Below are 27,185 nucleotides of genomic sequence, written 5' to 3'. Positions count from 1 at the left end.
TCCTTCATCTGAGGTGTTTTTGTGTCGTGTTTATAAACCTGGTATTAAATTTGTTCATTTTAAATTTAGTAGAGTTTTAGATAGTCTTTTTCTTTTCAAGTTAACAAACTGTAATTGTGTTCCCAAAGATACATTTTTTTTCATAAACATCCATCATACACTGTAACCAAAAAAAGCAGTGTACATGAAATAAGGGAAAATAAATTAAAAATCCATAGCATAGGTAAGGAGGCTCTAGTCTGGAGCACAGCTGAGTTTCCAGCCGTATAATGAGGCTCGAAAGTTTCTTTTATAAGAATGCCTGCTAGCAAAGGTTCCAGCCAGGTGGCTGGTTGGTCTGTAAGTCCGTCTTGAGTACTTGAAACAGTTCTGTGTTTTTGTTTTTGTTTTTTTTCCTTAGCGTTTAGAATAGCCATCATTGTCCTGCAATAGGCAGAGCTATCATGTCCAGAAAAAGTGAGGGAGGGAACCACAGAGGCAGAGGGAGATCCAAATACAGCATTCAAAGGTAACTGGTCCAGGGGCTTCCCTGGGGCTTCCCTGGTGGCACAGTGGTTGAGAGTCCGCCTGCCGATGCAGGGGATGGGGGTTCGTGCCCTGGTCCGGGAGGGTCCCACATGCTGCGGAGCGGCCAGGCCCGTGAGCCATGGCTGCTGAGCCTGCTCGTCCGGAGCATGTGCTCCGCAACGGGAGAGGCCACAACACTGAGAGGCCCGCGTAGGGCAAAAAAAAAAAAAAAAAAAAAAAAAAAAGGTAATTGGTCCAGTGATGCCTAGGGAAGGAGGAAGGGGATGGCACTCCCAGGTTAGCCATCTTCCTTCGGGGGTGTGTACCAGGCGTTTTTTTCATGGATCTGCACCAAGGACTTGTAGGCCTGCTGTGCTCTTGTCGGGCTGTATTGAGATTTGTCGGCTCCAAACTGCACTCGTGCTTTTTCCTTCCCCCGTGTGGCACTGATCTGCATGATCACTGACTCTATTGAGTAGGCACTGCTCCAGTCCTGCTTGGTGAGGAGTTCCATGCAGATGGCACCTCTGCCCAGAACATACCCTCGGAGAAGACTGGAGACACAACCCTGACAAACGGCACGTCAAAGGGAAAGTTATCTGTAAAAGAAGAGTTAAGTAGGATGAAGTCGACTCCTTTCTCTGAGGATCTGGAGATGGTTGTGCAAAGCACTGTCCTGGTCAACTTTGAGGAGTTTGACATTCCAATCATACAGGCTGTCATTCACGAGTTCAATGGTATAGTTTCTGCCTTTGAAACTCAGTGATCAGTATATATCCCTGAGCTCCTTCATCACCTGGTCAGTAGCCTGCGCTGAGCCAGACGCTGCGCCATTTAAGTAATCTTGCCTCTGATTCTTTTTAATTTTCTCTGGTATGGCCAAGTTTTCTTTTCCAATGCCGTCATCTTCAGATTTCTTGCCCTCAGCTGGCGCTTCTTCTTTCATTTATTTCATAGTGATCTAGGTCTTCTGTGTCCTCAGGCATCTCTTCATCTTCACCTTCCGAAGATACATCTTCCTGTGTACACTGCTCTTCTGGCAAGGGCTGATCCAGCATCTCCACATCTGGATGCTGAAGGAGGTTACAGAGTTTACACAGGTCGGAGATGATACTCTTCAGATGCTGCAACAGCAGAGTATTCCCTTTCTTTATGTCTACCAGCCTCTCCAAGAGAGCAGCCAAGTTAGGGTCATCGGACTCCACTGACCAGATGGGGGGCACAGCTGGGTATGACTCCGTGATGTTGCAGTGGACGCAGACGGGATTCCCAGGCACTGACCCCTGTGGGGAGAAATGCAGCCCGGGAGCGGCCCTCGTCCCGGCCCCTCGGGCCTCAGCCAGCGGGAACTCGCATCTCAGCTGGTCCAGGAAGGCGCTGGCAATGCGGAAGCGCTCGTGGCCGCGGGGGAGAAGGAACTGGAGCAGTTTCAGCTCCCCACTCAGGCAGGGCCCCGGCTCTGGGGCCCGCCCCCATCCCGGGACTGTCTCCCTCCCCCCGGCCCCCCCCAGCTGCTGCCCCGGCCCCGGCTGCTGCTGCTGCCCCAGGGCCGGCGGGCGGGAGCCTCCAGCCTCCGCTCCAGGCTCCACTGTCGCCCCTGCCGTCCACACTTTCTGATCCCCCCTTCGACAAGATGGCGCCACCGCCTCCTCCAGGACAGGGCCCCCCCCAGCCGCCGGAAGCCAGGAGCCCCTCCTCCTCGGTAGCCCCGCCTCCCTTAGATAGCCTCTTATACTTCCTGTGAAGTTTGGAAGATTATAAATTTAGGTTGAACTGATAAAATATTTTGGCCTGCAGGAAAAATATTATAATTCTATTATATCTTTGAAATGTTAATTTTACATTGGGATTTGGATAAACTATAATTATGTCAAAATGATACTTTTACAAGAAAATTATATGAATAGAAGACTTAGACATGTATTTTGCATATGCTTTTATAATTATTCTGTTCCTGTGATAAATTCTTCTTTTTATACACATTACAGAATAACTGAGTGTTTCAGTTCAAATAAAGGAAAATTGTGTTTAAGAAAAATATTTTCTCTGGATAAATGCCCAGAAGTGGGATAACGGGATCATATGGTAGCTCTATTCTAATTTTTTGGGGGGGAACCTCCATACTGACTTTCATAGTGGCTGCACCAATTTACATTCCCACCAACCTCATCCTCACCAACACTTGTTATCTCTTGTCTTGTGAGCACATTGTAGGGTATACAGAAGTAGAAGTATAATGCTGTGCACATGAAACTCATATAATGTTATAAATCAGTGTTACCTCAATAAACAAATTAATTTTTAAAAAGACAAAAAAAATATTTTCTCTATTTCCTATCCTCTAAATTGACACCATAGATACTGTATCCTTTACGAAGCTCTCTGTGGTCAGAGACCATTAACTCAATTAAAATTAGATTAAGGAATAAATGGAAATTATCAACACATAAAAATATCCAGAGCTAGATTAATTTTCAGGTATAGTTGGGTTCAGAGACTGGGCCACCTCCTCAGGATTTGTTTCTTTCTGTTTCTTGACTCTATTTTCAACTTTGTTGGCTTAAGTCTAGGTAGCACTAGATTTCTCCTTGTGTCAGGAAGATGTTGGAAAGCAGCTTAAACTTCCCATTCTTCTAGTAAGAGACTATAAGGAAACAGTGAAATTCTTTTCTGGTAGCTTTTCCAGAACTCCTGAAATTTATTGTGATTGGCCGAACTAAAATCTTATGTCCATAACTGAATCAAATTACAGTGACCAGAAAAATCCCAAGACTTGGTTTACCCCAGAAACTCCCTCCTAAAGATATGGAATGAAGGTGGATCTTCGATTAAAAATCAGGGAGACAAATGCTGGGGCGGTAAACATGAAACATCCATAGTATAAACATTTCTGGAAAAGCCTTTATTAAGGGAAATAGTAATTTCTGCTGTTAACAAACAAGTTCAAAAATCTCACTGTCTTACAACAACAAATATCTTCTTTGCTTTCAAGTCGTGGGTCAGCTCTGCATTTCTCTAATTAGTTAATAGTCACGTGAGGCATGTTTCTCTAATAGCAAATGGCATGAAAACAAAAAAGGTGAGCAGAGTTATGAAATGCCTTTAAAGGCTTCAGCTTGTGTCTAGGGCCCATCACTTTAATCCACATGCTATTGGACAAACAAGTCATGTGGCTAAACTCAACATCATTTGAATGAGGAAACATATTCATTAGTGCGAGGTAATGCAAAGTCCTGTGACAAATGGTATGGAGTAATTCGAATACAGGACAGAAGTGAAGAATTAAGAGCAATGAACCTATTTACCAGAGGACGTTTCTAGTGCTCACTTGATGACAAAGTCAGCTGTCAGAAGAATTTTCTCCAATTCACGTCTCTGTAGAGTTTATTATTAAGATCCAAGAAGATAGTGTTCATCACCATTACATTTCTGTTCAGATTAAATTATACACGAATATCTGTATATAAATTTGTTTTATAACAGATAAGTAACCAAAACAGTAACAAATGTAATTTATTTTTAAATTATTATTGACATTTTCCCATATTACAGTTTTTGAATACCAAACTTTATTGAAATCTTTTTTTTTTTTTTTCCGTACGTGGGCCTCCCACCGCCGCGGTCTCTCCCGCTGCGGAGCACAGGCCCCAGACGCGCAGGCCCAGCGGCCATGGCCCACAGGCCCAGCCGCTCCGCGGCATGCGGGATCCTCCCGGACCGGGGCACGAACCCGCGTCCCCTGCATCGGCAGGCGGACTCCCAACCACTGCGCCACCAGGGAAGCCCTATTGAAATCTTTTATACTAGTTCCGGAAGAATTCTGATGTCAATTTCAGGTTTCCAATTAAGATTTTTATACTATCTTTGGTTTATTCCTGTGGAGTATATTTTCTAAATCCCCACAAAGGAAAGTTAGGTCAAATCACCATTAATTCTGAATATGCTTGTGTTTGGTTAGTGTCATAACTTTAATATGAGCTAAGTGTATTTTTATGCAGTAATTTGGTAAATCATCTCAGTAGATGATAGCAAATTACCCACCTTTTTTCTGCCTGATGGATAATATGTTCTAGTTGAGTAATTAGGTATTAGACACAGCTGCAGCTTGTGTTCGACAAGTACTTTTTCAGTCACACATTTATCTCTCTCTGTGGATGAATTGGCAACATGCTTCATACGGGTCTTTAATGTACTGTTTTTATGCAGCTATAGGCTGCTGATCCAAAGGGTATGTATACAGTTTGATATATATGTAATACCATCTTTGAAGAAGAGGACAACTTTTTCTTAAAAATCATACATGGTAATATTGATATATTATTATTTTTTATATAATACAATATTTTTAATCTTTCAATCATCCCTACATAATTCTTTCTTTTAGGCTGTCCTTTCCAACTGTGAGAGTTTAAGGGTTATATTTCATGACTTTGCAGATAACATTTGCCTATGCATAATTAGTATGTCTGAAATGCTGGAGACTATGCCATTGGCTGGAATGCCAGTGTGCTACAGTGGTGCTCCTTTGAAGTGGCATATGTCAACCTGGGTATAACTGAAATTTTGGGCCAGCAGATAATTTGTTGCGGGAGGCTGTCCCGTGCTTTGTGGCATGTTTAACAGCACCCTGGCCTCTACCCACAAGATGTCTGCCGTACTCTGCCCTATCCCAGGTTGTGTCAATCCAGAATGCCTCCAGACATTTCCAAATGTCCCCGGAGGGGCAAAATTGCCCCCACTGAGTGCTACTGCTTTAAAGTAATTTCTAATTAATGGTGACATATATTATAGCAACCTCTCCCTCCTATCTGCCTATCATACTTAAAATTGCTGACCTGAAAATTGATAAAGGAATGAGGAAGAAAGAGGCTAATATGTCTGATTTATCATAAATCTCTGAATTTGGACAATAGTGAATTACATGTTAGAAAAAATTGTTTACATTCTTTTATTCAGGTTTTTCATGTAGACCTTTATAGGATAGGAAGGTTCTGGTCTACCAGTTTTCTCTTTCCTTTCATTAGAAATGTCTCTCTCCATTGTTATTTGTTGTTATTATTGTTCCCTTAATGGCTATTAATTTAAAAGGTTGCACTTATTCATTTTCTTTGCTGTGCAAAATATTTTAGAATAGATGTTGTAAGCGAATTCCATTATGTCTATGAAAACTTACTCTGAGTAGGTGGTTTCTGTAAATTAGGAGTGTCTGGGGAGTAAGATTTTTTTACATTTGCAGAGAGAATGATTTGGGGTTAATTGAACATAGTTATTAAACAGTCTCACTCCTTCAGTGTGCATGTTCACAGGGATAACAGATGAGGTTTCATCTCATTTCTCTGCAAGAATATTTTGCCTTCTAAGTTCACGATTTTTGGAATCTAAAACAATTTCATGAGGCTTGAATTCTGGGCTCTAGAACTTAAATTCTAGGGAAAATCCAATCTAGCAGAAAGAACATGGGTTTTGATTAAACAGAACTGGATTCCAGTTCCAACCCCTAAGTACTTGCTGTGCAACTTTGGCTAAGTTACTCAAAATCTCTGAAACTGTTTCCTCCTCAGTGAATGGAGATAATACATTTTATTGCTGAGACTGGGGCAGGAATGAGTTGGTGGTGGGAAGGTGACTGCATTTATTCTCTCCATTTTCTTTTATCCTATTCTTTATATTTAGCATCAACCGTTTTACTGAAAACTCCTCTCACAGAGTCTCCCAAAACCTACTTGCTGATAAATCCAAAGGACTCCTGGTAGTCCTATTTTTAATCAACTGCTCTTTTGATTTAAAAAAAGGACTGGCAAACATTTTCTGTAAAGAGCCAGATAGTAAATATTTTTGACTTTATGAGATAATGTCTGTCTCAGTTACTCAACTTGGCCATCATATGTAAAAGTGGCCATAGACAGTGTATTAATGAGTCGACTTGGCTGTGCTCCAATAATACTTTATTTATAGTAGTAGGCTTTGGGCTGGACTTGTCTCACAGGTGTAGTTTGATGATCCCTGCTCTAAGCTCCTCATTGGCTTCTATTTCACTTTATATCCTCTGGTTTTCTGCTACAAAAGATTTGTCTCTTGTCATTGATAACTCCTCCTCTATCTCCTTCACTGGGTTTTCTTTTCTTGCTCACATATTAATTGTTTAAATTAAGATAGTGCCGGTTGGGAAGAGGAAGCAGATGTGAATCAAAATGAGACCATCATTTTCTCTCTCAAGCCTTTATCCTCTGTGTGAAGGCCAAATCTCAGAGGCATACAACTCTTTATTATTTAATTTCTGCTCAACTTTGCATCTTCTTCTCCTTAAATTCCTCAAAGCTGTTACCCTCCCAAGCTATTTACATTTTCTCAGTTTGCCTGATGCTCCCTCTTATCCCTGAGCTCAGCACATATGACTTTTTCCTCTCGAAAGATTTTTTATCTTTTTTTTTTCCTGGATGGAGAAAGTTCATTCTTTATACTCTACCCTAATTAGCTTCTGCTCTCAGATTTCTTTAAATCCCCACCCAAGATTGGATTAGAGCTTTTTCTACATGATTTCTTTGAGTATATTTAAAATTATCTAGAAATAAAACTTTAATGAAAATATCAACATAGTCTGTTCCATAATAGAGTTATGGTTGGATTGCTATGGGACTGCACAGAAAGGGTACTAACCCTATTCTTGGAGACAAAACTGCCAGGGAAGGTATAAGTGGAAAGTGATTTTTGAGTTGGGTCTCGACACAGAGGACCAGGGGAGGAAGGTTCTGACAAGCTGATGGAATGTCAGAATTCAAGACTGTGGGACACTGGGCAGTTCATGGGACAGTTCATATTCTGGACGACATTCTATGATTCATGTCTGTTCTCTGCAGTAAAGCTTCACTTAGATAACTGATGCTCAGTATGTGCATGGTCAGATGACAGATTTATTGTTAGAAGTTACAAGTTAGGCTAATTTTTTTTAAGGTAGGCATTTACTTTTGATTGATCTTAATATATTCATCAATTAAGATAATTTAAAATGCACTGACCTTTAATCACAATACTCTAGGTGAGCTTTCACAGATGTATGTATGACTAATTCATCTCCCCTCCACCCATTCATCTCCCCTCCATCAAAACCCAGCATAGTGCACAGAGAAGGTCTTCATAAATATTTGTTGAATGAAAGAAAAATGCGGAATGTTGCAAGGAGGTGGCACCAGATAGACGACAAAGAGTAAACAATTTGCCAAACTCAAGAATGCACATATGCAAGGCATAAAATAGATCTTGGTACTACTTGTTTATAACAAAGTAATTACCTTTTAATCATAAAATGTAAAAGCAACTAGAATATGAAGCAAAGGAGAAATACAATAAAGAAAAATGCTTATGAAAATTCTAAACTCTGAGTTGAGATTTATAATAAACTTCCATTTTAACTAAGGCAGTCCAGTGATATTCATCATTTTCTCTTGACGTTCATTCATTCATGCATTCCAAAAATATCTACAGAATACTACTTATGCAAAGGCACTACTACAGGCTCTCATTACCCTTCTTATTAAATTCTGAAATCTTGGTATTAGCTATGAATATATTTACACACACATACACAATTATGGACACACATATGTGTACATATACATGCATTCAGTTTAACTAAAAGCTGCTATTCAGGATGAAATTGTTTCTCAACACGTGCAATTACCATGTCTCCTGTACTGTACATTCCTTGACTACTTCTGGTAAAATGGCCTTATATTTCACGCTAAGTTCTTCTAAAAGCTCTTCATGACGTTATTTATGCTGGGAATAAAGTTTATGAGAGAAAATAGCATTAAAAAAATAATTCTTATTGCAATGTGACCAAAATCCAGAAAAGACAAAAAGAGGGAAGCTGGATTTTCTTACAGACCCCCTTCTACTTATTCTCAGAATTGGAATTAAGAGATATAACTTATGGAGAACATACACCATTGAACAGGTGCCTAGGGAGTTAGAGCCAAATTCTTGTTTCAATGGGTGAACAGTCAGTCGCTGCCATATGGGCAGAACACGGTTTCTTCTCAGATGTCTCCTAGGTATTTTGTGCCCTATCAACTGTGGCTACATCCACTCCATTTCTAGGCTCAAAATATTAAATATAGTTCAAGTATCTTATGCTGTATTTTCCAAAAGAATGTTCTGATAAAACAATGCATATCATATATATTCATAACCTATTAAAGAGTTCATCACAGACTAATTAGTTGCTCATTAAATATTTGCTGAGATCAAAAGAATGCATTATAACTCTATCAATGTAAAAGATTTGTCAAAGTCCACAAATGAAGCAGGAAGTTATCACTCTTTACAGACATATACAATAACATCTGACTGTTGACAACTTCTTGATAATTCACAGATCACTCATGCTCAGGAAATAATAAGGGAGTACACACAGTATGATTTGATTTGGGGTGATTAAAAAATAAGGATGTTCTATCCTAGGATAGATGCAGTAGTAGAACTCGGTGTCTAATTTCAAGTAATTCTGCCAGCTAGCTGTAATGCCTCTGAATATAGGAATAATAATAATTTCCTCAAAAGTTTTTAGTGAAATTTAAGTGAAACAATGCAGGTACTGCGTTTGATTCAATACTTATCACATCATAGAATCTTATATAAGAGAAATACTAAGATGAGATCATGAAATCAAAGTAAAATAATAAAAATAGTGTTCATCTGTAAATGTTTGTACTACAGTTTCCTGTGCTTTTAATAATTTTCTATAAAATAAATTTGTGCTAATCATTGTCAGGTTTGCAGTGTTCTGATACTCCAGGGATGTAATAGTAACCATATAATTAGAGAAAAGACAACAATAGTGGTTGTAGCCTTTTCTGTAATTCTCAATGGCTATTTCTTTCTTTGCATCAATCTTGGGACCCATGAAGAGTGGGAATAAGGAACAAATAAAATCTTTAAAAATGTTGTCAGCTTGAAGGTTCTCCTTTTTCTGTATTATTCCTTCAACACCCTAAGTGATCAGTGCTGGGGAAGAGGTCATCATCTGACTAGGAAAATGAATTATTTTTATAAGTGTGGGGAGAAAATCATTTAAATTAAGTTATATAGAGAATGATAAAAGAAATTCCTTGAATATATGAATATTTACTATACATTTTTCTTTGAGCCCTTCTCTTTTCTATTCTTATTTTTTCAAGAAATGGTAAACAATCATTTTATGTTTTCCTTCTTGTTCTAATTTTCCTTAACCTTTCCCAATTCTCATTTTCTCATTTCCAACCACCCCATCACCACAAGCACCAAAAAAGAAAAAAAAGGAAGTCAGACTTGTCAGACTTTGTTATCATTGTCCCAGAAGGGAATTACTTATCACAATTTCTTTTCTTTCTATTCCACATCTAGTTATTTAAAATTTCTGTTGGAACCAGAGAGATTACTTTATTCTAGGATTTCCCCTAAGACAGAAACCCTGGTAACCATAGCAGCATTGCCATCCAATCTCTTGAATCCACAACAAAATGCGGCTAGAAATGCTTAGCGCAGTCTCCCAAGGCAAACATTGCTGTGATGAGTGACAAACTGAAACAGTAGGAGCTGCTCCTGTTGCCATGGAAACAGGCCTTTCCATCGGAAAGGTTCCATCCCGGGATTCACAATCTAAAGCTTTGTAAAGGTATGCTGGTCTTCACTCCCCTACTGGTTAGCACTTACCACCAGACTAACACTGCTGAGATGACTGACATGGAAAAATAAGGGCTATCCCTCATTGCCACAGTAACCCAGGTTTCCAGTAATTTGCCTTAATGGAAAGTTGAAAGAGCTTTGTAGCAGATGTCTACAGTAGCTAAATCAAATGACAGTTAAAGAGAACAAATTGTGATTTAAGTTCCTTAAAAGTTAAATGCACACCTTTTGGGGTATCACTGGGGCTGTGTTTTCTAAAAAAATATATGCTCCACCATGCTTTTAAGGGATCACAATTTACATCATGAAGCACTGGAACAAAATATGTTTTATCCACTTGCAAAAATGTTTATAGAGAATACAAAGTTCTCTGAATATAAAGAGAAAGCACTAAGTTATTAAACACTTTTTCTTTGGGAGTCCTTCAACAGAAAGGACTCTGTTGAACAACAAAGAACAGAAATCTCATTGAATTAACTGGCATATTTATGACTAATCATATATCCTAATGGCATTTTTTAGCAAATGGCTAGTCAAAATATTAGATTTGGAAAGTTATGATGCGCTGATAATCCATTACCATTACTAGGGGATTACCATTACCATTTAGATCCAAGTTACTAGGCTTTTTCCAACGTAACTGGATTGTCAAAGTGTACATATAGTCAGATGTGCATGAAAATTATAGCTTAATTATTTTATGCAACTGACCTAAACATTGTCACAGACTCTTATCCTTCTAGGCAGTGAGGAGACACATGTTGTTTATCAGCAATATTTCAGCATCTTCCAGTTTTAACAGCACCTTTCAGTTTTCAGTAGACCCTCTATGTTAAATATTTAGTCAGGTTAGAAGTCAAGGCTCTGTCAGGGCTGCTTCACCTTTCCCCTTCAGTCTTCCCCCAGGTGGCATCTGGACATAAGTGACAGGTCTTCACTATGTTTCATGGAGTAAGAGCTGTCTGAGGTTTTACCTACTAGTGGTCTACTCTCCAGGGCGACAGATCTGGTATTCGTGTTTTCACTGGTGGTGTCTGCTGAGGTACAGTTAGTTGAGCTTTATTCCAGGACAGCTAGCTCTTTCTGCTACTACAGTCTATGGCTGGTGACCTTGGGGTCTGGTTTCTTAGCTCAGGCTTGATGATTTAGCCCCACCTCAGTAACTGCTGGTGTTACAGATCCACCCTGAAGATGGCTGTGACTGCCTCCGAGCTTCATCCTTAATGACCAACCTTCTTGTTCTCAGCTACAAGGCCACTCTGGCCACACTGTTCTTAACAGTGATTCTCTTTTGGTAGTTCCCCCAGCAAGATTTTTAATTCCTTATCTCACTATTATTAATTTGTGATCCATATCACATATTTCTAACATTTTGTTTATCTTTACATTGTTTCTAAACTCAAACCCAGTTTTTGTTAAAAAAAAAAAGGGAAATGAAAAAGACATACACACAGACAAAAGTTAGCTGAAGTTTACACAGCTTATATCCATTGAACAAGGTAACTTTTGCAATGCCTTTCAGGCTCTGTATGATCTATTCATCAATACTTTTACCTATAGGAATAGGATGCTACAGTTAACTTTGAAATAAAAGACTACTCTCCTGGACACATGTGACTATGTCCAGGAAAGAAGATGAATGACTTAAACTGGGCCAATCATATTCTTTTTCCAAAGGTGCCCTTATTTATCAATCAGAAGCAAAAGGAAGAACGGGTAGTTTCTCAGAGAAAAAAAATAGAGATCAAATAATTCCTGTTTTCCAGATACTTTTCTCTTCCTTGTTACCATCCTTCTCTGAGGCCTTGCTACATCCTCACCCTTGGAAAATACAAAACACTTTGATTCTTCATAATGAATTCCCATTATATCTCTATAAGCTAGCTCAAGTTGATTTCTAGAATACTTAAAGGGTTATGATGAACACATCTGTGGGGTTTATTTCTTTCATGGCCAAATTACCTCGCTGAAAATGAAATGGAAATTTTGGCCTTTATTTTGGATTCTATACAAGAACAATGGCTCTAAGAATTTAAGGAAGGATAATCTCCATTTGTAATTCAAAGGTGTGACAACGGTTCCAGCGGTGAGTAGAATCTTTCTGTGTTCTTCTTCTGAATCTCCATATTGTCTGCTTTATATTACCATATTGAGTAATTCAACCAGTTACTGCAGGTACAGCAAAAGAGAAAATCTATTTCTGTTGGCTGATGTTTGAACATTTCCTACCTGTCCTTAATATGGGTATGCTGGTGAACATTTTGCTTTAACTACTGCTGGAATTTTTTTAAAAGCAAAACAGTATTATTATAATTTTTTTATTCTTAATGTAGTCTTAGTAATGATTTCCTGCTGTCTTGGATGGTGATACCTAATAGCTTTTCCTACCTACATCCGTTTCACTTTCTTCCAGTTGTTGCAACTCTATGTTCCTTTAGGGAACTGTTCCTCATTTCTTGCAGCCTTGGTGAGACTGATAATCCAGGTACTCTAGCTTGATCTGAGAAAGTCTATCAGCTCCTCTCCTTCTCTAGATCCTGATGTAGTTACTGGACTTTCTAAGCCCAGGTTGTGCTAGCTTTCCTTCAAAATTTGCTACTTTCCATTTATTTGTGTCATCTTCAATTTCTTTCATCCATGTCTTATAGTTTTCAGAGTACAGGTCTTGTCACCTCCTTGGTTAAATTTATTCCTAGGTATTTTATTCTTTTTGATGCAATTTTAAGTGGAACTCTTTTCTTAATTTCTTTTTCTAATAGTTCATTAGTAGTATATAGAAAGACAACAGATTTCTATATATTGTATCCTAAAACTTTTCTGAATGCATTTATTAGTTCTAATAGGTTTTATGGGATTTTTGGGGTTTCCTATATACAGTACCATATCATCTGCACATAGTGACAGTTTTACTTTTTCTCTTCCAATTTGGATGCCTCTTCTTTTTTTCTTTTTTCTAATTGCTGTGACTGGGACTTCCAATACTATGTTGAATAAAAGTGGCGAGAGTGGACGTCCTTGTCTTGTTCCTGATCTTAGAGGAAAAGCTTTCAGTTTTTCACTATTGAGTATGATGTTAGCTGTGTGTTTGTCACATATGGCCTCTATTATGTTGAAGGATGTTCCCTCTATATCCACTTTGTTGAGATTTTTTGTATCATAAATGGATGTTGAAGTTTGCAGATGCTTTTTCTGCATCTATTGAGACGACTGTATGATTTATATCCTTAATTTTGTTATGTGGTATACTGCTTGATTTGCAGATATGGAACTATTCTTGCACTTCTGGAATAAATCCCACTTGATCATGGTGTATGATCCATTGAATGTATCGTTGAATTCAGTTTTCTAGTATTTTGTTGAAGATTTTTGTATCTAGGTTCATCAGGCATATTGGCCTGTAATGTTCTTTTTTGTAGTGTCTTTATCTGTTTTTTTCCATTTATTATTACTTTTTAACATCTTTATTGGAGTATAATTGCTTTACAATGGTGTGTTAGTTTCTGCTTTATAACAAAGTCAATCAGTTATACATATACACATGTTCCCATATCTCTTCCCTCTATCTGGTTTTAGCATCAGAGTAATGCTGGTCTGGTAAAATGAGTTTGAAAGCATTCGTTCCTCTTCACCTTTTTTGCAGCAGTTTGAGAAGGATACGTACCAACTCTCCCTTAAATATTTGGCAGAGCTCATCTGTGAAGTTGTCTGATTATGGACATTCTACTCCTGAGTTTGGTTAGCATCTTTATGAGTATTACTTTGAAGTCTTTATCTATTAAATTGTTTATCTTCATTTTGTTTAGTTCTTGTTCTGAGGTTTTGTCTTGTTCTTTTTTTGATTGTCTTTTGTTTTGCTTTTTTCTTTTGGAAGGTGGTTTGTCTCATTTTGCCTAACTTTCTGCATTTGTTTCTATGTACTAGGTGTTATCCACTACCTCTGTCGGTCTGGAAACAGTGGGGCTCATGTAGAACCTGCTCTGTGAGGCCCAGTGGCGCAATACCCTCTGGTCTTTAGAGCCAGGTGCTCCAGGGGTATCTCCTGTGTGGACTGTGTGTGCCCTCCTGTTATGGTTTGGCTGCCATTGCTACATTTGTGCTGGTGGGCAGGGCTGGCCCCCGGCTTAGCTAGCTGTGTGGCTTGGCCTCAACTGCTGTGGATTCCTTGTTGGGCAAGTCTGGCACCCGGCCCAGCTGGCTGAGAGGGCCAGCTATGACTACTGCAGGCACGCTGATGTGTGGGACTGGCCCTTGGCCCAGCTGGCTGTGAGACTTGGCTGAAATTCTTAGGGGCACACTGGCATGCAGGACTGTCCCCGCAGGATGGGAGCTGCTGTGGAGGGGTGCCAGTGCTGGTAGAGACGGCCCACTGGGTGAGACAGGGCAGGAGCCATGTTGAAGGGGCAGGCCTGGATGGGCAACTTAGGCAGGTTGGGTCCTTGGGGGAACTCTGGGGTGGGGCACAGGATATTAGCTAAGCTGATGGAGAGTGACAGATATGCACAAAAATCATAATGGCACCTGCAAGCACTTCCATCTCAAGACAAAGCTCCATCAGATCCCTGCCTCTCTAGCACACACCCTAAAATTAGTCAAGGAATTTCCTTCTCATATAAACCAGGTGCTTTTCAAGATGCTGCCTCTGCACTGTGAGTATTAGCTAGTGAGTTTGTGCAAGAGTCAAGAGTGGTGTCTCAGTTTCCCACAATCTTCCAGGTCTCCCAGATGCAAGCCCTACTGGTTTTCCAAGCCAGACTTATGGTGGCTCATCTTCCTGGTGCAGGTCCCCTGGGCTGAAGAGCCAGACATGGGGCTTGGAGTCCTTGCCTCTTGGGGAGGGGGGACCTCCACGGTTGTGATACCCCTCCTGTTTATGGGTCACTTCACCAGGGGTGTGGGTTCTGGTTAGACCATGCCCGAGCTCATCCTCCCTGTCTTGACATGGACTTTGCTTTATATCCTTAGTTTCAGAAACTCTATTCTGCTAGTCTTCAGGTTGTTCTCAGAAATAGTTGTTGTGTATGTAGTTGTAGTTATCGTGTGTCCATGAGCAGAGGGAGGTGAGCTCAGAATCCTCCTACTCTACCATCTTGATCCAGACTCCACTTTTGTAATATTTTGAAGCAAATCTCAGACATATATATTTCCTTTGTAAATATTTCAGTATACATTTGTCAAAATTAATAAATGTTTCTCTTCTTTAGATATAACTGGAACAGCATTATCACATCTAAAAACAAAATGGAGTTTCATTTCTGGTAATGGTGGAATAGCTGATATCAGACCTGCTCTCTTGATGAAATAATTATAAGCTTTGGACAAAACACATTAGAAAAAAAAAAAAGAACAATTGTTTCTAGTCAGATGAATCTAGAGGGTATGCTCCATAGTGAGAGAGACCGTGACTCAGCAGCTTGCCTGGATATGGGAAGGCCAGGCTCTAGGGTCAGCAAAACACCTCATTTGAGGATTAGAATACGTAGGATCTGCACCCTGTCAAGTTCTCTGGTCAGGGGATGCCCAGAACTTGGTTCTGCAGGTGAGTGAAGCTGCTGGTTGGGATTACAACTTGGGCACTACAGAATAAGAAACAAACATGTAATAATGAGGAGGTGCTTGCTGTACTAAGCCATGAACTGAGGCACTGGAATTTGGGACACACAAAAATATCGTTATTAGCCAGATGAATTATTTCCTGTGTTTTTTCTTGTTTGCTGTACTAATTGATTGAAAAAGAGCTTTTTGCTGTATTTGGTTATTATGGCAGCCATTATGCTCTAATTGGACTACTGATCATCTTCCAGTTTATTTTTCCACCTTATCATGATGGTCTTTCTTTTCACCTAACAGCCCTAAGCCACAGATTTGACTTTCAAGCTGATGCATTTGCTAAAAAACTTGGAGATGCTAAAGACGCATGCTGCTTTAACCAAACTAAACAAAGGTAACTTGGGATTCCCTGTTTTTGACTGGCTGTTTTCAATGTCACATTATTCTCATCCTCTAGTACCAGCGAGACTTCAAGCTTTGGAAAATTCAAAACAAGACTAGTTGTCCACAGTCTGTGACTGAAGACACTTCCGATCAGTTTTGTCCTGGTGGCATATTCTAGCTCTTCCTGTTTTTAATTTTTTCTTTAAGAAAAATTAATAAGTACAGAAAATCCAAGATTTAAATAAATTTAATATCTCATTTCAAAAATTATTTTAATAATCCATTTCTTAAAGAAAATGGATGAAATTTTTAGGCTTAATGTTTTAAAAGGCATAGTTTTTCTTGAAGTATAGTTGTTTTACAATGTAGTGTTACTTTCTACTGTACAGCAAAGTAATTCAGTTATACATATATATACTTTTTTAAAAAAGTTCTTTTCTATTATGGTTTATCACAGGTTACTGAATATAGTTTCCTGTGCTATACAGTAGGACCTTTTTATCCATTCTATATATAATAGCTTACATCTGTTAATCCCAAACTTCCACCCCATCCCTCTGCTATCTCCCTTCCCCCTTAGCAACCACAAGTTTGTTCTCTATGTCTGTGAGTCTGCTTCTGTTTCGTAGATAGGTTCCTTTGTGTCAAATTTTAGATTCCACATATAAGTGATATCACATGGTATTTGTCTTTCTCTTTCTGACTTACTTCACTTAGTATGATAATCTCTAAATCCATCCATGTTGCTGCAACTGGCATTATTTTGTTCTTTTTATGGCTGAGTAGTATTCCATTGTATATATGTACCACATCTTCTTTATCCATTTATCTGTTGATGGACATTTAGGTTGCTTCCATGTCTTGGCTACTGTGAGTAGTGCTGCAGTGAACATAGGGGAGCATATATCTTTTTGAATTACAGTTTTGTCTGGATATATGCCCAGGAGTGGGATTACTGGATCATATGGCAATTCTATTTTTAGTTTTTTGAGGAATCTCCATGCTGTTTTCCATAGTGGCTGCACCAACTCACATTCCCACCAACAGTGTAGGAGGGTTCCCTTTTCTCCACACCCTCTTCAGCACTTGTTATTTGTAGACTTTTTTTTTTTTTTTCCTGCTGTACGGGCCTCTCACGGTTGTGGCCTATCCCATTGCGGAGCACAGGCTCCAGACGCACAGGCTCATCGGCCATGGCTCACGGGCCCAGCCGCTCCGCGGCATGTGGGATCTTCCCGGACCGGGGCACGAACCCTTGTCCCCTGCATCGGCAGGCGGACTCTCAACCACTGCGCCACCAGGGAAGCCCTTGTAGACTTTTTAATGATGGCCATTCTGACCATCGTGAGGTGGCACCTCATTGTAGTTTTGATTTGCATTTCTCCAGTAATTAGCAATGTTGAGCATCTTTTCATGTGCCTCTTGGTCATCTGTATTTCTTCTTTGGAGAAATGTCTATTTAAGTCTGTCCATTTTTCGACTGGGTTGTTTGATTTTTTTTGTTGTTGACTTGTATGAGCTGTTTGTATATTTTAGAAAATTAAGCCCTTATTGGTCATATTGTTTGCAAATATTTTCTCCCATTCTGTAGATTGTCTTTTCATTTTGTTTATGGTTTCCTTTGCTGTGCAAAGGCTTGTAAGTTTGATTAGGTCCCATTTTTTTTCTATTGCCTTGGAGGACTGACCTAAGAAAACATTGGTACGATTTATATCAGAGAATGTTTTGCCTGTGATCTCTTTTAGGAGTTTTATGGTGTCAGGTCTTATGTTTAAGTTTTAAAGGAATAGTTTTATCTTTAAAATCAAATTTATCATCAACTTGTAAAATTATTTGAGAAAATACAGAATTTGTTTTACTTACACACTTATATGGAATCAGGTCAGTTTGGGATCATATGTTTAAAAGAGGGAGCATCACCTCTAAGTCCTCTCTGTAAGACAGAAATAGTAGTCCCAAATCATTGTGCTCATACCTGAGTTGAGACTTGTTATTACTTTCATGCTTTTATGATTTAACCTGCAATCAGTGTTTTAAATGAAAAAGAAAAGTAACAATTGGTAAGGCTGATGTTATTTAAATGAAAGTAGCTAGAAATATGCTCTACTGTTACACCAAATTTCTGTTTGCTCTCTTGCTACAAACTGATCAGGAGTTTCTAATGATGCTTTGAAATTAGAAATTATGTGTAGAATGTTTTACATCATTGGGCTTTATTTTTGTTTCTAAGAAAATCCCAGTCTTTATTTTTCCTTCTACATACTGGGAATGATCCCATTATGGGTAAATTAGTATTTTTTAAAAATATTCAGCTTTCTCCTCATTCATAATCTTTTAGTCAATAAACAGTACATCTTTTCACTTAGCAGAAGTTGCCATATTGAACAGCTTTTACTGTTTTTAAAGTGGCAGAATGTGGATAGAAGAAGAAATGACATTTTAAGAGACACAGGGCAAAACACTGGTGGCTCTCCTATAATATTGCAGGAAAAAATATAGTCTTCTATCTCTTTCAAGGACAGAAGAGTTTCACTTTTTATTTATAATCTTATCAGTAAGTTGTAAGTACTGTTTAAGCAGGCCTGATTATGTTCTTGATAATTATAGTTTTTGATATGCAGATAATTTTTATTTTCAAATCAAATGTCATAAAATTTTTCTTTTCCAGTTTTCAAGGCTCCATATTTGACTGCTTTAAATTTCTGTCCACTTTCTGAATGAGAACTGACTTTGTCCCTAGAGCTCCCACCCATTGGTGATATCTGCCTTCTGGGGATTTATTCCAAAGTAAGATCAATGATGCATCCTTGGTATCTGCTCAGAAAGTCTGTGGCTCAGCAGATATTTGGGTGATGTCTTTACATGGAAATGTAATTAAAAATAAATATCTAATTTAGTGCCACATTATTTATTTTCCTAAGGCTAAAGAGGAACAGTCCTATGATTTTATCCAGCATCCTATATCTTTGAATTCATGCTGTGACAACTGCCTTTCCTTCCTTCTGTGACTTTAAAGACAAATTTCAGTTGTGCACAAGTGAAACATTAAAAATTGCCAATGCAAATTTAAAAAAAAGTTTGAAGGCATTAAAGGGGCACCAGAAGCAGAGAGAATAGAGAGAGAGAAATAGAACTCTTGAAATGAAATAAACTAGGTGAGATCCACACTTAACTGACTTTTCCCTGAGGGAATTCTCCAGTCTGTGTGAGCACCCCAGAGTTCAAGGTGAAAGATGCAGTCTTGCTTGACTGAAGAGTTAGACATAACAATGTGAAACTGACAAAGAGATTAAAAATTGAGAGGAAAATGATAGAAAGTAGTTAGACACAGAACAGGAAGACCTAAATATGCATACAGACTCCTGTAAATTTTTCAGTTTGTTCCTAAAGTGTAACTGTATAGAGCAAGACTTCAAGGGACCCAGCAGACAGCAACAAATAGAATCCTTAAAATGTGAGCAAAGATTTCATCAGCTTCAACACTGGAGAATAAGAGTTTTGTGTTGGAGTCCTGTCAAGTTGGGGTGGTTAGATAAAAACCTTGCTTTCTGTGTAAAACTTAGAAGGGGCATACTTTAGGAATGAAGTCTCCAGTAAGGGCCATGCCCAAGGACCAAGGGCAAAAGCAAAAGAGTCCTGCCCTAACAAAACCTAGTAAAAACTTTCACAGAATTAAAGTTATCTGTAAACAATATAAATGTGTGCTAGGAAAATTCTGAGATACCTAACAATATCTAGCATTTCTACAAAGCATTATATTCAATTTTCAATATAACAATACTATAAAAAATTACTATACACATGAAAATATCAGGAAGTGCCATCACATTCAAGAGAATAAAGAGTCAATGGAAGCAGATCCAAAGGTGACTCAGATATACACAGGTTTTATAACTTATTAGTATGTTAAATAATTTACAAGAAAACATGGACATAATGGGTGAAGGCATTTTCTCAGGAAAGGAATAAAAAGTGTAAAAATGAAGCAATCAGAAATCCCAGAACTAAAAAATACAACATCTGTAGAAAACATCATTAGGTGGGATTATAAGCAGATTGGACATAGTTTAATAAAAGCATTGAACTTGAAGAAAAGTTAATGGAAAATTTGTGGGTTCTTTAATCTTTGTATTTGTAATTTGCAACTCTGAAACTCTAACTCATGTTTAATTTAAAATCCAAAGCAAATATACACATACAAAAATTAAAGTTTGAGAGTTTAAAATGTTAAATATACATAAAACTTAAGTTTTTAAATTCGAAGGAATTTCCGCTATTTCTCCATTTCTTTTGATGTGTTCATGACTGCTTCAGTCACAAAGGCTTAAACTCTACTAGACATGGCTCTCTTGACAAATTCATCTAGTGAATCATTAAGTCAGTCTCATGGCAAAAAATTTCTGTTCATTCTTTCAGTTTCTTTTTTTTTTTTCTGCTGAAATTACCTTCCTCCCTAAAAATAAATATGCCCCTTGTCAAAATATGAATATAAATTGATAGGTGAATGAATGGGATTATTCAGTACTTAAAAAATGAACAGTTTTCCCATGGCATTGAGTAAATTAATAAAAAGGAAGATCCTTTTCTTCTGCTCAGGGAACGCAGAGCTCCTTCAAGGTTTATGTGAGAGACCTTACTTATTACTTATCCACAACTCCCCCTTTCTTGCTGGCTATCGGAAGCACAGTTGTTTTTTCATTTTGTTTTGTTTTGTTTTTTTGAAGAACAGTAATATGTCCATTATCAGGGAGTAAATCATGTCTGTTCTAAGTGAACCCCTGTCTCCATCTTTCCTATTTGCCATGTACAAATTTTCCAGTGTCACTTATAGCCGTGTGAACATTTTCTGGCCCATAAGATGTAAGGAGATATCTTTTTTTTGGGGGGGGGGTCTTCAATTAAAGCTTTTATTTCCTGATAAGAAGACATAGACTCAGGAGGAGAAAACCCTCCCCTCTCTTTCTAATTTTAAATATAACTGTGACATCTGGAGCTTGCAGCTATGAGGCAATAAACCTAAAACAAACAAACTAAGGCAATGAAACGTACAAAACCAAAAGAGCCAATGTGTCAAAAAGAATGGGCAAATGGAAAGAGTCTAAGTCACTGATGATTACATTAAAATTTGAACTAGTCTTTAACTTCCTATCGCTGGACTTCCTATTAAGTGAAATAATTATAGCTGTGATTTTAGCAACAGTTAGTTGGATTTTTGTTATTTGCTGCCCCCAAACTCTTGATGAATAAAGATTACCTCCATGAAATAATTTAATACCAACGCAAGAAAGCATGTGATTGTTACCAAAAGTCATGATGGATTATTGTAAAATGGAAAGACAAATTTGATAAATGTGTACTTTTGAGTCAGAAAAACTATCATGGAATGTTTGCCTGTAATGACCGTGAGTTGTGCTGATTCTTAAAGTTTTCCTATCTCAAAGAAAATGAATAGTACGTGAAAGTAAACTCAAAACTTTTCCCACGTTCTATTTTTATGAAGGTTGAACTTACTGGATAATGAAGTTCTGTTTATGAAAATTACCTCTGCTATCATTATCCCTAGTAAATGTGTAATATGAGGTAATAGTGTATTTATGCTTTTCTCACGAAGTTTCTGGATTGGAAAAAGATCTTCTGAGCACAATACCTTTCCAGTTGTTCAATTCCCTTTACACATTACTGATAAATGTTTGCCAGGTCTGTTCCTAAGTTCCACTGGTAATGAGGAACTGGAATCAGTATACTTTATCTTCTAGCAGTACTGGACTTATGACAACTCTCTCCTTCTGTGGACTAGAAATATGTATTCTGTAGTTTCTTCCCATTGGTGTGAATTAGTATTGGAAATGTATAAAGATAGCTATTATTTCCTCCCTGACACTTTTTCAGTTTACTCATCCCCAGTTCTGAAGAGCAGTTTTATAGTAAAGTTTTATAAACCTTAGTCATTTGTGGGCTACCTTCATGATTTTTCCATATCAACTAAACTATCATTTATTCAATAACTTATTAATGTGACTCCTCGTTTTACTTAAATAATTCTACCTCCCCCCAGGCAGTAATAGACATTAAATCACTAGTTTGATTCCTTAGTTATATTTTTCTAATAGGCATTATAATAAATAAATATTAAAATAAAAATATTCACGTTTAGCCTAAGTAATATGTGTAACACATATTGAGAAATACTGCATTAAATATATTCCTATAAAGATTTTGTGTGTCCTAAAACCTTTCTACTTTCTCTGCTGACTATGTTAAAGCCTCTTTTTCATTCTTCGTCTCCCTCCCTCCCTCCCTCCCTTCCTTCCTTGTGACAAAACAAATTAAACTTATTTACCATGAAGCTAAAAAGTATGAGTTTGAATCTTTCAACTTGAAGAGAGCTCTCATTTCATGACTACAAACATGTAGGTTATTTTTTCTCTTAGCTACCATAGAAATATTCAGGTACCCTATACTTGTTGAAGCATGCATTCTTTAGGACTAAGTAAACATAGTTTTTTATTAAAAATTAAGAAGAAAAGTGAGATAATTTTTATCCATGTTATTTAAATTGATATAGGAATACCTCAGTTGGAAGGATAGCTGTTTTAATAATAGAAGTTCATCCTATTTTTAATAAATATAATAAGGTAGACATGGTTGTAATTATTTTCTAGGAAACAGTTATGGCTATATCAAGGAAATTAAATAAATCTTAATATAACATTTTCCAACATTTTTAAGAATCAAATCCTACATTTTAAAATAAGAAAATACAGTGTAGATTATAGCCATTTTCATGTGTGAGATGGTTCCTTATTTCTTTTTCTCTAATCAAGCTTTTAGTCACTTCACATTGTCTGGCCAATTTTAGGTTTATGCCCATCAATGCTTGGCAGCCTCCAGCATGGCATAGTCTTGTTTTATGAAGACCCTAGACAACCATTCAAACAGATTGTGTGATTCCAGAGAGGGCTGAAGGTGAGGTTTAAAAATGTCAGTAACTCAGATTTATTACACTTCAAGATGGAGGAGGAATAAGATGTGGAGATCACCTTCCTCCCCACAAACACATCAACAATACATCTACATGTGGAACAACTCCCAGAACACCTACTGAACACTGGCAGAAGACATCAGACTTCCCAAAAGGCAAGAAACTCCCAATGTACCTGGCTGTGTGGCTGAAGGGTCTTGGTGTTCCAGCAGGGTGTCAGGCCAGAGCTTCCGAGTTGGGAGAGCCGAGTTCAGGACACTGCACCACCAGAGACCTCCCGGACCCATGTAATATCATGTGGCGAGAGCGCTCCCAGAGATCTCCATCTTAATGCTAAGACCGAGCTCCACTCAACGAACAGCAAGCTCCACTGCTGGACACCCCATGCCAAACAACTAGCAAGGCAGGAGCACAACCCTACCCATTAGCAGAGAGGCTGCCTAAAATCATACTAAGCTTACAGACACCCCAAGACACACCACTGGATGCAGTTCTGCTCACAAGAAAGACAAGATCCAGCCTCATCCATCAGAGCACAGGCACCAGTCCCCTTGGCTATGAAACCTACACAACCCACTGACCCAACCTTACCCACTGGGGCCAGACACCAAGAAAAATGGGAAATACGAACCTGCAGCCTGTGAAAAGAAGACCCCAAACACAGTAAGTTAAGCAAAATGAGAAGACAGAGAAATACGGAGCTGATGAAGGAGCAAAGTAAAAAACCACCAGACCAAACAAATGAAGAGGAAATATGCAGTCTACCTGAAAAAGAATTCATAGATATGATAGTAAAGATGATCCAAAATCTTGGAAATAGAACGGAGAAAATACAACAAATGTTTAACAAGGACCTAGAAGACCTAAGAGCAAACAATGATGAAAAACACAATAAATGAAATTAAAAATTCTCTACAAGGAATCAATAGCAGAACAACTGAGGGAGAAGAATGGATAAGTGACCTGGATGATGAAATAGTGGAAATAACTACCACAGAGCAGAATAAAGAAAAAAGAATGAAAAGAATTGAGGACAGACTCAGAGACCTCTGGGACAACAATAAATGCACCAACATTCGAATTATAGAGGTCCCAGAAGAAGAAGAAAATAAGAGAGGGACTGAGAAAATATTTGAAGAGATTATAGTTGAAAACTTCCCTAATGTGGGAAAGGAAATAGTCAATCAATGCCAGGAAGCGCATTCCAAGGAGAAACATGCCAAGACACATATTAATCAAACTATCAAAAATTAAATACAAAGAAAAAACATTAAAAGCAGCAACAGAAAAGCAACAAATAAGAACAAAGGGAATCCCCATAAGGTAGACAGCTGATCTTTCAGCAGAAACTCTGCAAGCCAGAAGGCAGTGGCAGGGCATATTTAAAGTGATGAAAGGGAAAAAACTACAATCAAGATTACCCAGCAAAGATCTCATTCAAACCAACGGAGCAATTAAAACCTTTACAGACAGGCAAAAGCTAAGAGAATTCAGCACCACCAAACCAGCTTTATAACAAATGCTAAAGGAACTTCTCTAGGAAGGAAACACAAGAGAAGGAAAAGACCTACAAAAACAAACTCAAAACAATTAAGAAAATGGTAATAGGAACATACATATCGATAACTACCTTAAATGTAAATGGATTAAATGCTCCAACCAAAAGACATAGACTGGCTGAATGGATAAAAAAACAGGACCCATATATATGCTGTCTACAAGAGACCCACTTCAGACCTAGGGACACATACAGACTGAAAGTGAGGGGATGGAAAAAGATATTCCATGGAAATGGAAATCAAAAGAAAGCTGGAGTAGCAATTCTCATATCAGACAAAATAGACTTTAAAATAAAGACTATTACATGAGACAAAGCAGGACACTACATAAAGATCAAAGGATCAATCCAAGAAGAAGATATAACAATTGTAAATATTTATGCACCCAACATAGGAGTATCTCAGTACATATGGCAAATGCTAACAGCCACAAAAGGAGAAATCGACAGTAACACAATAAACGTAGGGGACTTTAACACCCCACTTTCACTAATGGACAGATCATCCAAAATGAAAATAAATAAGGGAACAGAAGCTTAAAATGACACATTAAACAAGATGGACTTAATTGATATTTATAGGACATTCTATCCAAAAATAACAGAATACAGTTTCTTCTCAAGTGCTCATGAACATTCTCCAGGATATTCTCCAGGATAGATCATATCTTGGGTCACAAATCTAGCCTTGGTAAATTTAAGAAAATTGAAATCATATCAAGTATCTTTTCTGACCACAACCCTATGAGACTAGATATCAATTACAGGAAAAAAACTGTAAAAAATACAAACACATGGAGGCTAAACAATATGCTACTAAATAACCAAGAGATCACTGACCACATCAAAGAGGAAGTCAAAAAATACCTAGAAACAAATGACAATGAAAACACAATGACCCCAAACCTATGGGATGCAGCAAAAGCAATACTAAGAGGGAAGTTTATAGCAATACAATCCTTCCTCAAGAAACAAGAAAAATCTCAAATAAATAACCTAACCTTACAGCTAGAGCAATTAGAGAAAGAAGAACAAAAAAACCCCACAGTTAGCAGAAGGAAAGGAATCATAAACACCAGGTCAGAAATAAATGAAAAAAAATGAAGGAAATGATAGCAAAGATTGATAAAACTAAAATCTGGTTCTTTGAGAAGATAAACAAAATTGATAAACCATTAGCCAGACTCATCAAGAAAAAAAGGGAGGAGACTCAAATCAACAGAATTAGAAATGGAAAAGGAGAAATAACAACTGACACTGCAGAAATACAAAGGATCATGAGCTATTACTACAAGCAACTATATGCCAATAAAATGGACAACGTGGAAGAAATGGACAAATTATTAGAAAAGCACAACCTTCCAAGACTGAACCAGGAAGAAATAGAAAATATAAACAGACCAATCACAAGTACTGAAATTGAAACTCTGATTAAAAATCTTCCAACAAACAAAAGCCCAGGACCAGATGGTTTCACAGGCAAATTCTATCCAACACTTAGAGAAGAGCTAACACCTATCCATCTCAAATACTTCAAAAATACAGCAGAGAGAGGAACACTCCCAAACTCATTCTATGAGGCCACCATCACCCTGATACAAAAACCAGACAAAGATGTCACAAAGATAAAAAACTACAGGCCAATATCACTGATGAACATAGATGCAAAAATCCTCAACAAAATACTGGCAAACAGAATTGAACAGCACATTAAAAAGATCATATACCATGATCAAGTGGGGTTTATCCCAGGAATGCAAGGATGCTTCAATATACACAAATTAATCAACGTGATAAATCATATTAACAAACTGAAGGAGAAAAACCATATGATCATCTCAATTGATGCAGCAAAGCTATCGACAAAATTCAACACCCATTTATGATAAAAACCCTCCAGAAAGTGGGCATAGAGGGAACTTACTTCAACATAATAAAGGCTATATATGACAAAACCACAGCCTACATCATTCTCAATGGTGAGAAAGAGAAACCATTTCCACTAACATCAGAAACGAGACAAGGTTGCCCACTCTCATCACTCTTATTCAACATAGTTTTGGAAGTTTTAGCCACAGCAATTAGAGAAGAAAAATAAATAAAAGGAGTCCAAATATGAAAAGAAGAAGTAAAGCTGCCACTGTTTGCAGATGACATGATACTATACATAGAGAATCCTAAAGACACTACCAGAAAACTACTAGAGATAATCAATGAATTTGGTAAAGTAGCAGGATACAAAATTAATGCACAGAAATCTTTTGCATTCCTATAATGCTGAAAAATCTGAAAGAGAAATTAAGGAAACACTCCCATTTACCATTGTAACAAAAAAAATAAAATACCTAGGAATAAACCTACCCAAGGGGACAAAAGACCTATATGCAGAAAACTATAAGATACTGATAAAAGAAATTAAAGATGATACAAACAGATGGAAAGTTATACTATGTTCTTGGATTGGAAGAATCAACATTGTGAAAATGACTCTATTACCCAAACAACCTACAATCCCTATCAAACTACCAATGGCATTTTCTACAG

At 37.8% G+C, this 27,185-nt stretch overlaps 1 pseudogene; it reads right to left on the bottom strand.

The window, feature by feature from the left end:
- Nucleotides 1-805: 805 nt before the first annotated feature.
- The window catches only part of LOC136129522 (ubiquitin-conjugating enzyme E2 Q1 pseudogene), a 37,291-nt pseudogene continuing 10,911 nt past the window's right edge, over nt 806-27,185 (bottom strand).

The sequence above is a fragment of the Phocoena phocoena genome, chromosome 10, assembly GCF_963924675.1.
Source record: "Phocoena phocoena chromosome 10, mPhoPho1.1, whole genome shotgun sequence".
In the NCBI taxonomy this organism is placed as follows: Eukaryota; Metazoa; Chordata; class Mammalia; order Artiodactyla; family Phocoenidae; genus Phocoena; species Phocoena phocoena.
The sequence above is the reverse complement of the archived record's forward strand: the minus strand, read 5'-3'. Positions and strand labels throughout refer to the sequence as shown.